General features: G+C 39.9%; 1 protein-coding gene and 2 long non-coding RNA genes across 9 annotated transcripts in view; 1 reads left to right on the plus strand and 2 right to left on the minus strand.

Moving 5' to 3' along the window:
• LOC109408777 (beclin-1-like protein B) overlaps positions 1-2,715 on the minus strand; it is a 111,577-nt gene extending 108,862 nt beyond the window's left edge. For 4 of the 7 annotated variants that reach the window (XR_009998528.1, XR_009998527.1, XR_003897945.2 and 1 more), the window contains exon 1: positions 1,694-2,712. The gene's annotated coding sequence lies outside the window, so the exon portion shown is untranslated. Of the gene's footprint in view, positions 1-1,693 lie in introns of all 7 variants that reach the window. The other 3 variants (XM_029874867.2, XM_029874866.2, XM_029874868.2) reach the window with 2 other exon arrangements.
• A 1,101-nt stretch (positions 2,716-3,816) lies between these two features.
• LOC134291691 (uncharacterized) lies at positions 3,817-4,504 on the minus strand. The gene is made up of 2 exons (XR_009999234.1): positions 4,335-4,504; positions 3,817-4,274 (listed from the first exon to the last, which is right to left on the minus strand). It is a non-coding gene; the product is annotated as an uncharacterized LOC134291691 (long non-coding RNA).
• A 354-nt stretch (positions 4,505-4,858) lies between these two features.
• LOC115267710 (uncharacterized) lies at positions 4,859-12,422 on the plus strand. Its single transcript, XR_003897944.2, has 4 exons — positions 4,859-4,915; positions 5,483-5,652; positions 5,713-6,955; positions 7,482-12,422. It is a non-coding gene; the product is annotated as an uncharacterized LOC115267710 (long non-coding RNA).

The following is a 12,422-nucleotide window of genomic DNA, read 5'->3' on the forward strand; positions in this document are numbered from 1 at the left end:
ATGGATCAAGAACCTCATAGAAGAAATGGGAGAAAAACTTCAATATCCGATCAAGGTAAATGAAGATAATCAAAGTTGTATTAAGATGGTCGAGAGCGAGCGCATAGAAAGAAGATCGAAGCATATCGAAACAAGATAGGCTTCTTCGTTCGGGACTTACAAACGAAAAATATAATCAACCTGCAATACTGTCCAACAAAGGAAATGCTGGCAGATATACTTACGACTTACGAAGCCGTTACAACGTGTACGTCTGGAGAAGTTACGTAGCGGCCTAGGAGTAAAACCGGATTCGTTTGAGGAGGAGTGTTGCGAAGTAGGCGTCCGAACCGGAAGATAATCACAGTAGTCTGTATGTTACATAGAAAATAAATTTTGTTCATTCCTTTTCTACACTGTCAAACCAAACGGTAGTTATACTTTCTACGGCAGTTTCTCATTAAGAAATATCAAGAAATAGAGCGTAACGGGACACCATCGCAAAATATGACAAATTTTGACTTAACGCCAAGAAATTTGCTACTTTCTCGAAACATTTTTCAAAGTTTTAAGTACTATTCGAATAATAGAAGTAATTATCTTCAGATCTTTTTCATTGCATCAAAAAGAATCCAAATCGACTGCTGGAATACTGAAATATTGTTCAACGAAGATCAAAAACCGTGGTGTAGAAGAGCATGGAATGTGTCTATAGTTGTTTCATATTTGTACGGGTCATCAGAACGTAATTTCTTGGAATTCCTCCAATGGGTACCTTCTGGTGAATGTCTCTGGGATTTCATTAGATACTTTTGTATGAATCTACTTGTTTCTTTTGCAATATTATGGAATTCACCCACATTTTTTTCTTAAATTCCTTCAGCTGTTTCTATGAGAATTCTCATCAAGATTTCCTTTATGATTTTCTTGTGAGATTTGTTTTTATTTGATTTCCGAAAGAGTTTCAAGACTCTCATATTCTCACTTTTGAAGGATACCAAGGAGGAACACCTGCAAAATTCCCAGAATAAACATTTGATGGATTCCAATAAAAAAAAATCCTGAAGGTTTCCAAAATGTTGGAGGATTCACTGAAATATTACCTAGGAATATTTCAGAAAGAACACCAAGAGAGTTTCCCAGAAGCATCTTTTAGGGGATTTTCTGAAGACTATTGTCCAGAATATTATAAAAGGTACTCTTGGAGAATACCCAGAAAGGGCTCCTGGTGGACTCCCAGAAGAAACCCTTGGAGCATTCCCATAAGGAAGTCCGGGAGGATTCACATAAGAAACTATTGGAGTTTTCCAGAAGCAATTTCTGGAGGAATCCCGCAAGCAGCCCTTGAACTCTTGGAGGAAATACAATAAAAAATCCTCGAGAAATTCTAAAGCAAAAGTTCTAGGGGAATCCAAGATCGAAGTTCAAAAGGGTACTGCTGAAGGAACATCAAAAAGAATTTCTGTTGATATTCCAGAAAAAAAAATCCCACAGGAATCCCAGAAGAATTCCTGGACAAATACTTGGGGCAGTTCGCAAAAAGATTCCCTGGAAAAATGCCATAAGGTACTCCTGACGACATTCCAGAAAAACTTTTGAAGGAATTCCAGGAAGAATTTCTCAGAAGAAACTCCGCTAATTTTGTAGTTTTCCCATCTTCAAATTTTTCAATTATAAAATAACTTTTTTTGTACGATAATCTGTTTAGACTCACCTTAGCTAACGAATGCGTTTAATTTTGTTTATTAAATCTCCCTTCAATCGAAACGCACCGGAACTTCCGTAGAAACTGCCAGCACTGGATGTTGTTTTTCACCTGCTTGCGTGTGTGTTGAACGGCACAGCTCTCGCGCACAGCCACCCAAAAACTTCAGCAGCCAGCGCCGTCGCACACACAATCGCACTTTTTTTTCTGTTTCTCCTCCTTCAAGAGAGATAATGATGGCTTATTTTTTTTTCTTGCTTGATTCCCAAATCCGCACAGCACCAAATGCAACAACAATGGTAAATTCTCCGATGGTGTTGTACCGTACCTACCGTACGATACGAGCAACAGCCGCGGCAGACCAACACTAATCTTCTTGAACGATATTATCAATCACTGGCTCGCACCAATCCCCGATTTCCTGCGTCACAGAATCAAACCGAGATAGGAGGAAAAAACTCCACCGCCGCGCAACACCGCACCTATCGGAATCCGCCGCGCGATCTTCCGACAATGCTGGGGCGCAGAGAAACCCCCACACACTCGCGCGCGCGTGAAGGACGTCTCGGATTTTGCGAAAACGCACTCGCACGGAGAATAAAGCAAAAAAAGAGGAGCACTCAACGCAGCGAAGGTCGATTATTCCGTAACCTTGCGGGCGATCGCCACCGGAAGAAGCCTTTGGATTTTCCACTAAAGAGACCGCAGCACCACGATCAGCCCACAAACAAAAGAAACTGATCCAAAGTGAGAGAACACTGCACTTTTTCGCGAATTCCGCGAGCAGCCGACGGAGCTGACTGACGGAATGAACTACTGACTGCGAACTGACAGATCGTCTCGTCCGTCGGTCGCGAATCGCGACGCGCGTACGGTGGAAAATCTGCGTTTAGATCAAAAGCACAGTGTTGTAGTGGTAGTCGTGGTTTTTCCTTTTCGGGTGGCCGCCAACAGGTAGACACACTGACGAAGGAAGGGAAGTTTGTCCTTGTCACGCTTGCAGGCGAAGATCGCCGGATCGGATTCGTCGGGAAAGTTTTTTGTTTTGATTTTCTCGGTCGTGCGTGGCCCACGCAGCAAACGCCCACGCAGCGTGGGTGGTTGAGGTGGGCGGTGGAAACTGTCATGTGAGTGTGTACTAAATATCGGCACGGTAAAATAAAGTCACACAGCGCACGAAAAAGGTTGACCTTTTCAAATTTTGACAGTAATTATTCTCTGAAGTTTATTTAGACCCAAATGATTTACATATTAAGCAAGATAAGACTTTTGTTCTACCTATCAAGTTTCAACATAAATGGCATACTATTTATTTTAAAAGGCAAGCCAAGCGTAGAATAGGTAGGAATAGGTAGAATATCCGGAAATATAAAAACCTGATATTGGGCGTGGAAAAGATCGTTTGAACAACCCTAATGAGCCTCAGCCCTAATGTACTAAAATGGGAATGACGACAAGGTTCATAGAAGTAGGAAGGAACTGATGGCTGATTCTTTTCAATGTTGCCAGAACTTCCGAATAAAACCTGAGGGTTGATTGATACACGGAGAAAAATCAAACTAGTTTGAAGCAACCAAAATTTTGGTTGACGTTCAAAGTCTGGATTTGGTTGTTCCAAGGTAAATAATTATTTGTTTCCATGTTGTGATCGCGATCGAAACAAATGATTTTTCCAAGTATTTTTTCCTACAGGATTTGTTTCTTCCACGGAGAAAAATATTTGGTAAATGCAAACAAAATTTAGCAAGATCCAACCTAATTTCAATGTTGATTTTTGCACAAACAAAATCTTAGTTTCTTTCAACTGGTGGCGTTGGTTAAAGCTAACTAAGTTATTATGTAACTGTTTTGAGGGTCCAGTAGCTTAAGTCAACCAAATTTTGTTAAAACTTACCATTATTTTGGTTGTTGTGTTTTGACAGCTCTCGAAACAAACTAGAACATTTGCTATTTCAACCAAATTGTTTAGTTTCAATCTAGCAAAAATCAGTTACAGACAAACAAACACTGTAGTTCAAATTTAACAAAAAGTTTGTTGAAATTATTTTGTATGATCACGCTCCCCCAACGTTCCCTCTTCTTCTTATTCTTTTTTTAATAAAAAAAATAATGTAAAAATGAAACAATGAATATTCGTGCCAATCTTTCTTTTATTCTTAGGAAAACGTTATTATTTATCCTATTTGGCTTACATTTCGTGTACCGAGACATCACTCAATTCCAATTACATTTTTTGGTTCCTAATTCCATTCACACCATGCAAAACTAATGGCGTGAATGGAATTATGAACCGAAAAAAGTGGATGGAATTAAGTGATGTCACGGTACCACAAATCAATCCACTTCTGTAACTTCCGTCAGGGCTAGGATTGTGGTGGTCCTAGAGACCGAAACGAACAAGGAGCTGGAATAACGCAGTAGCGGATTGTTGACGGTGACGGCGGTAGCCATTTAGTGTCCGGATCAGGTGGATTCCCGAAACCATGATCTCCGCCCCAAGAAAAGCGTCGAATTTCACAAATTGCGCCTGAGTACGCAAAAGCCGGGTGGAACACTATTCGGTAATTGGATGCGCCTTCCTTGTCATAATCTGGAAAAAGTTCAAAACTAATTAAGATAAAAAAAATCATGAATTAATAATGAATCTTACCCGTACGCTGATGATTTTTCTGAGGCGCCTCCGGATGATACAGCTGTCCTGAAATGGTCGCAAGCGCTCGACCAGCTCGCCAATCGAACTTCCAATCTTGCTCCCATGTACACGATAACTCACTCGATGACAACAATGAAACAGCAAAGAATCCGACCGACGCGACTAGGGCTCCCATCTGCACAGCATTGAAAATCAGGACATTTCATGTATTTTCCCAAAAATGCGTAAAACTCATCGGATTTGTTAAGAAATTTTCACCAAAATAAGTTCAAAAGGGGCCGTTCATAAACCACGTAGACTTTTTGGGGGGAGGGGGGGGTCTGGACAAAGTCTACGCTCCATACAAATTTCAAAATTTTTGTATGGACAAAAGTCTACGAGGGGGGAGGGGGGGGTCTGAGATTGTTAAATTTTGGTCTACGTGGTTTATGAACAGCCCCAAATCAGGACGTGTCCTGCTAAATCAGGACGGATGGTAACCCTAGACGCGACGCAGCTAACGGTGGTGTGAACAAACTAATATTTTAGTTCGCTTCGAACCTTTTCTTAGCTTGGATTTCACCCAACTAAATTATTAGGTAATTTTTGTTGCCTTTATTAGTTTAATCCAACCTAAGATCTAGGTTGTATTTGTCAACCATGAGCTATTTTCATCAACCTAACATTTGGTAAAAATAAACATGCCACCGATTGATTGAAATTGTAGTCATGGTTTGTATCTAAGCATGTTTCACTTTGGACACGGAGAAAAATCAAACTAGTTTGAAGCAACCAAAATTTTGGTTGACGTTCAAAGTCTGGATTTGGTTGTTCCAAGGTAAATAATTATTTGTTTCCATGTTGTGATCGCGATCGAAACAAATGATTTTTCCAAGTATTTTTTCCTACAGGATTTGTTTCTTCCAAAGTGAAACATGCTTAGATACAAACCATGACTACAATTTCAATCAATCGGTGGCATGTTTATTTTTACCAAATGTTAGGTTGATGAAAATAGCTCATGGTTGACAAATACAACCTAGATCTTAGGTTGGATTAAACTAATAAAGGCAACAAAAATTACCTAATAATTTAGTTGGGTGAAATCCAAGCTAAGAAAAGGTTCGAAGCGAACTAAAATATTAGTTTGTTCACACCACCGTTAGCTGCGTCGCGTCGGTCGGATTCTTTGCTGTTTCATTGTTGTCATCGAGTGAGTTATCGTGTACATGGGAGCAAGATTGGAAGTTCGATTGGCGAGCTGGTCGAGCGCTTGCGACCATTTCAGGACAGCTGTATCATCCGGAGGCGCCTCAGAAAAATCATCAGCGTACGGGTAAGATTCATTATTAATTCATGATTTTTTTTATCTTAATTAGTTTTGAACTTTTTCCAGATTATGACAAGGAAGGCGCATCCAATTACCGAATAGTGTTCCACCCGGCTTTTGCGTACTCAGGCGCAATTTGTGAAATTCGACGCTTTTCTTGGGGCGGAGATCATGGTTTCGGGAATCCACCTGATCCGGACACTAAATGGCTACCGCCGTCACCGTCAACAATCCGCTACTGCGTTATTCCAGCTCCTTGTTCGTTTCGGTCTCTAGGACCACCACAATCCTAGCCCTGACGGAAGTTACAGAAGTGGATTGATTTGTGGTACCGTGACATCACTTAATTCCATCCACTTTTTTCGGTTCATAATTCCATTCACGCCATTAGTTTTGCATGGTGTGAATGGAATTAGGAACCAAAAAATGTAATTGGAATTGAGTGATGTCTCGGTACACGAAATGTAAGCCAAATAGGATAAATAATAACGTTTTCCTAAGAATAAACGAAAGATTGGCACGAATATTCATTGTTTCATTTTTACATTATTTTTTTTATTAAAAAAAGAATAAGAAGAAGAGGGAACGTTGGGGGAGCGTGATCATACAAAATAATTTCAACAAACTTTTTGTTAAATTTGAACTACAGTGTTTGTTTGTCTGTAACTGATTTTTGCTAGATTGAAACTAAACAATTTGGTTGAAATAGCAAATGTTCTAGTTTGTTTCGAGAGCTGTCAAAACACAACAACCAAAATAATGGTAAGTTTTAACAAAATTTGGTTGACTTAAGCTACTGGACCCTCAAAACAGTTACATAATAACTTAGTTAGCTTTAACCAACGCCACCAGTTGAAAGAAACTAAGATTTTGTTTGTGCAAAAATCAACATTGAAATTAGGTTGGATCTTGCTAACTTTTGTTTGCATTTACCAAATATTTTTCTCCGTGATCTTTTTTTTTCTTTGGATTTCAGGCCGAACATTTCAATAGGTCCTATCTGCATTTGAGAGGCTCCAAGAGAGGCTCTCTTTATTCACTTTTTCTTTCAATTATTGCAATGTAATGGTAAATTTTTCAACTACTTTTGCAGTACAAATCAAAAGACGATTGATTTGACCATCATTCTATGCAAGGAGATAATCATAATTCAAATGAACAGCTGAGATATTAACGAAAGAGAGGGAAACCAAAGAGAGCCTCTCTTCTGCAGATAGGACCTTTAGACATGTTTGGCCTGATTTGTGTGTGTTCGACTGGCTGAAGACCATTCCAAAGAGTTCCAAAGTGTTGAGGGACTTGGCTTCGAGTAAGGAAACGGACACTTGTGAAATAACGACAAGCTTTATTTAATACTCCTGTACTGGCTGGAGTGTTACCAACAATCAATACGAAACTAACGAATTTTTTGTGACGCCAGTCGTTCCCCCAGTAAATTCGCCCAATACTGGTGATTCTAACGCCGCGCTTTAAATGTCAGTTTGCTCCGCCCATTTTCATCAAATCAACGCTGGTCTGCCAATCTAGTAACCATGACAGCGAGAAAAAACGATTGTTTATTTACAAAGAAAAAACCCAACGTTAATCTTCTTCCGTTTTCAGCAGGGAGGGTGCAGGCACGTCAAACTCGAACAAACTACGCCTACCTAACATGCATCGAGCGGGCCTTCCCAAACAACACAATGCGATTTCGCGGGCCATCCCCATCGGCAAAATAAACCGATTTCCAAGCAGGATTCGACCAGGCTTCTGGTCGCGTTACCAGTCACACTAACACACTCGCAAAAGATGAGCAGTAGGCCTACCTTGCCGCTTGCGGGTCCCCTGGTTTTCAGAGACTCATGAAGGTCGATCCCGAGACACTGCCACCCACAGGAAGCTCTCGTAGGGGGCACATATAATCCGAGAGGAAATTCCCCTTGCTCCTAAAGGACTAAACCACGGACCACGTAGGTTGAACCACTATCGGTGTGATTTGTGGTACCCAAGATGGTACCATGCTGGAAAGCATCCGACAGTAATCATATGAAAGTTCTGCCGTGGACAAATTGGTTGGCGATGGATCCGGAACGTCCTACAAGGGCTCACTCCCATGTTATAATTAGCGAAGTAAAATAATCGAGCACATTATGAAAATGTATTGGGGTTTGTAGTATTCACCTCCGCGCCCGTCTGTCACTGACTAATCTCCTCTCTCTCTACCTTTCGCTACCTGTCAATGTATCAATCAAGGTCTTCTATATAAGGTAGGAACATCTGGTATCTTTACCAGTATTGGTGTTGTATAATTTAGTATGACGTAACATGCCAGAAAGTCGGGACGGTTCGTGTTAATACACTACAATCCCCCCTCGACAATAAATAAAGTGCTCGTTACTATAGCCGAATATTAATACATAAATCTAGGCCAAAAGCGCCGTACAACATGTTAGAGTAACTCATTTATACCGAAGAAAAGTTGCAATTATTTCGAGTCCCATATGATTGATTACATATTCTTAAATCACTTCAGAGCAGTTAAAATCTGAATAATCTAACGTATACGATCATCCAAGAAGCATGTGATTCGTTTAACAACAAGTCCAACCTATCCTCCTCATTATCTCGATCATTAAACAACGTAAACATGTTACAGTTATTTTACGTCTACTGTACGTTGATTCTGCCATAATCTCCCTTACTTTTTTATTTTAGTTTTTTTTTTTTGTTTAGAGACGTCTGTAGCTATCTATGCAGTAACTATATTCTTCATACCACTTCAAATTCCTTCTCTTCCTCTAAATGTAACGTGTGATATAACCAAACTTAGCCTAAACAGCTAAGCCATTCCAATTCAAAACATTAGTTCATGTTACGTTGCAACTACATGAATCCGTTTTTTTTTACATTTATCGAGTTTCATTGCTCCGTGTAATTATTATTTTTAACATCGGAGACATCAATACTATTGTAACGAGCTCAATCCACATACGCTTACGCCAAATTAACTCTATCTCTATCATCGAAACATCTCGCAGTTTACATACATGTGGATCAGCTGTTCATTCGGAAAAAGGGAATTTCGTCTTGTCTAAAGTAGATATATGTTGAAATTCATTTATATTTCAAACATATTAAACATGTTGCCTTGCTTTTCTTTATCTGAAGAATATAACAGTTATTTTTTCCGGTTATTCGTTACAGCGCTTGCCGGCAAAACATGATCAGAATTGCGCTTCACAAGTACTTCCATACTTAGGATTGACACCTTATAATCAATCTCACAGTGACGGCCTCCAAATAATTCATTGAAACACTCTTTGAATTCAAACTTTCTAAATTAGTAATCGGATGCTATATTGAAGCTTGTCTCCAGTGTACGGGAAAACGAGAACAGCGTTTCCCAAGAAAGATTATTCCAGTCGATAGTTACTGAAATTATCAAGAATGTGACCAGAATCAACGCAACCACAGCATCAGATATTCAAATCCATGCTGATTTTTCGTTTAACTTATGATTAGTTTGTGAATTAGTTAAATAGGCCGTAAAGTTTTCAAAGTATAATTCACCTCTGTGGGTCACATACCTATAATACACTCACTCAACCTTTCGGTTGTTATGCGGTCAGCAGCAACACGTTAGAGCTGCGTTTAATACTTTGATTTTTTTTTTATTGAGTAGTACAAAACACAACAGTAGGACAACCAAAAGTGTATTCTGTGATTCTCGACATTTTCACTCAGAACTAAATGAATCAATTCATTAGTTGATGCTTTTGCTTCTTTTGAAATCCTGACTCTCACTAGAACCCGACCTGTCTTTCTTCAACCCCGTTCTCTTTGTGCACTATCAGAGTTATTAATTGAAGTGCCTCCTCCCACCTGCCATTGCGTGAAATTGTATATTGTGTTGTAAGCACAATGAAGCCGGAAATCTTTTTTTTTCGACCGGAACGGGAATGTAACCTGCAGTCTCCAATTTGACAAAACGAATGAGGCGAGCATGTATGACAATAAGGTATGTTGACCGTCACGATTCTCAACTCTCAACTCTCCATATCAGTTGGGACACTGATCCATCCTGTTCATCTTCATCTCTCACTATTTCACACAACTCAACTGACTCCATTCTTCTGGATATTTTCTTTTATTTCATCCTTTTCAAATCAGCTATGCATATGAATCACCGTTCAGCAATTCAACCGAATTCTCACCACATGATTATTAGCTACTCCATGTTGCAAAGCTACACAGACATCATGTGCAGGCCGTCATCTCATAATCCACTTCCCTTAGACTCATCAACGATCCAATCTTAGCACTATCGTTCATTGCCTCTATCTTTTCTCGAATTGGGCAGCTTTTTTCAGCTTCAGTAACACGAATACTTAGTATTTTCGTAAACACGAACAATTAGTATTTTCGTAAATATAAATTAATCACAAACGTACAACTCCTTGCTAATTCCCAAAAATGCAGTGAATCCTTACTTCGATTCGTTTTCTTAATGGCGTGATGGTCCTAATGGGACCAAACTAGTTTCTCAGTTCAGTGTAACATGAACATTGCGACTATTATGCTGTTGCTTGAAATCCAAAGTGAACTGGGGAGCGAAAATTGAGTTTTTACTCACTTTAATGTGTCACTACTCGATTCGGATGAGTGCATGTAGTAGCTCTTACCTAGCTGAATGATGCGCAATGCTAACCATTTGTTCAAATTTACTTCGCATCTATAACTTCACATGTCGCGCGAGTCACGACTTCGATTTAGTGCTGCGACGATAATATATTCTCAGAGACCTCTCTTCGCCAAATCACATTTTTTTTTGCATTCTCCCATCGTGTAACATGCCACATTATTGTGTGATGGATACACTTTACGTTCAAGAATGTCAAGTAAAATTCCATATTAAAAGTTACTTGAATATTCTGCAATAAACCCCAGGCACTCTCAGTGTAGTTAAATACTCCAGCGTTTACCACATCGACTGTATGGATCCTCCAGTATCACCACGATTATCTTAACTGGAACATTCTTCTTTTTATTTTTTTTTTTTCGAATTTTGACTGTTGGTTATATAGTGACCGAAACGTGGGATGAAATCTTAAGAATCCGTTTTTGAGTATCCTGTATCTTTGCCACCCAATGACGTTCCTTGTATTTACGTAGCTTATAAGCTTATAAGCTTACGCTTCTACATGCCCATGGCAAATTCTTTACACTTACTGAATCCTCGCGATTCTTGCAGAAGATCCTTCCGCCCTCCGTAACATGGTGAATCCTTAAGATTTTCGTCACTGGAAAATCCTTCCGGTCTTCGCAAACTTAAGATATTTCAAGATTCTTAACGAGGAGGCTCATCAAGTTTCTCACAAATGGAAGGTCCTTTATATCTTAGCAACCTTGAAACACTGAGGATCCCCGAAACACTCGCCACTGAAAGATCCATTCGATTTTCGCAACACAAGAAAATCCTCCTGATTTTCTTAACACGTAGAATCGCTAGGATACATGCGATTGGAAGATCCTTCCGATTTTCACTACCCGGGTATCTTCCAGATTTCCTGAATTCAGAGAATCCTTGTGATTCTCGCAACAGGAAGACCCTTCCGATCTGCGCAACTTAAGAAAATCCTCCTGATTTTGTGAACACGAAGAATCCTCACAATTCTTGCAACTGAAAGATCCTTTCAAACTTCGTAACCCAAGAAAATCCTCCAGATTTTCTGAACACGGAGAATCTAAATAATTCTCACAACTGGAAGATCCTTTTGATCTTCGAAACCCAAGAAAATCCTCCTGGTATTCTAAACACGAAGAATCCTTACGATTCTCGCCACTGGAAGATTCTTATGATCTTCGAAACCCAAGAAAATCCTCCTGATTTTCTGAACACGGAGAATCCTTACGATTCTCGCAACTGGAAGATCTTTCCGATCTTCGCGACCCAAGAAAATCCTCCTGATTTTCTGAACACGGAGAATCCTTACGACTCTCGCTACTGGAAGATCCTTCCGATCTTCGCAATCCGAGAAAATCCTCCTGATTTTCTGAACACGGAGAATCCTTACGATTCTCGCTACTGGAAGATCCTTCCGATCTTCGCAATCCGAGAAAATCCTCCTGATTTTCTGAACACGGAGAATCCTTACGATTCTCGCTACTGGAAGATCCTTCCGATCTTCGCAATCCGAGAAAATCCTCCTGATTTTCTACAGGCGGAGAATCCTTACGATTCTCGCAACTCCGATATAATCAAAAGATGCGCAGCAATAAGACGCTCAAAAGGTACCGTTGCGCACACTTGACCACTTCTCCCTTTTCATTCAAATGCATGCAATCTTCCCTTCCTTGCATGCAAGTCACACAATGAGTAAAAATAAACACTTTACTGGGTAACTTCCGCTCATCGTGCAAATCACGAGCATCAAAATAAACATTTCTCCACCGGCTACCGAAAACCGTCCATTCTTGGTCAAATCCAAATCATGCAAATGGATTCCTTACCTGGCCGTTCCTCCACTTGATCCAGAAACTGTTCATTAAGAAGAAAAACAACAACAACCCACCGTGCTGTTTAGAATCCATCCTCGTTCGCCAGTTGTAGTATTCACCTCCGCGCCCGTCTGTCACTGACTAATCTCCTCTCTCTCTACCTTTCGCTACCTGTCAATGTATCAATCAAGGTCTTCTATATAAGGTAGGAACATCTGGTATCTTTACCAGTATTGGTGTTGTATAATTTAGTATGACGTAACATGCCAGAAAGTCGGGACGGTTCGTGTTAATACACT

Source organism: Aedes albopictus, chromosome 3 (genome assembly GCF_035046485.1).
Source record: "Aedes albopictus strain Foshan chromosome 3, AalbF5, whole genome shotgun sequence".
NCBI lineage: Eukaryota > Metazoa > Arthropoda > Insecta > Diptera > Culicidae > Aedes > Aedes albopictus.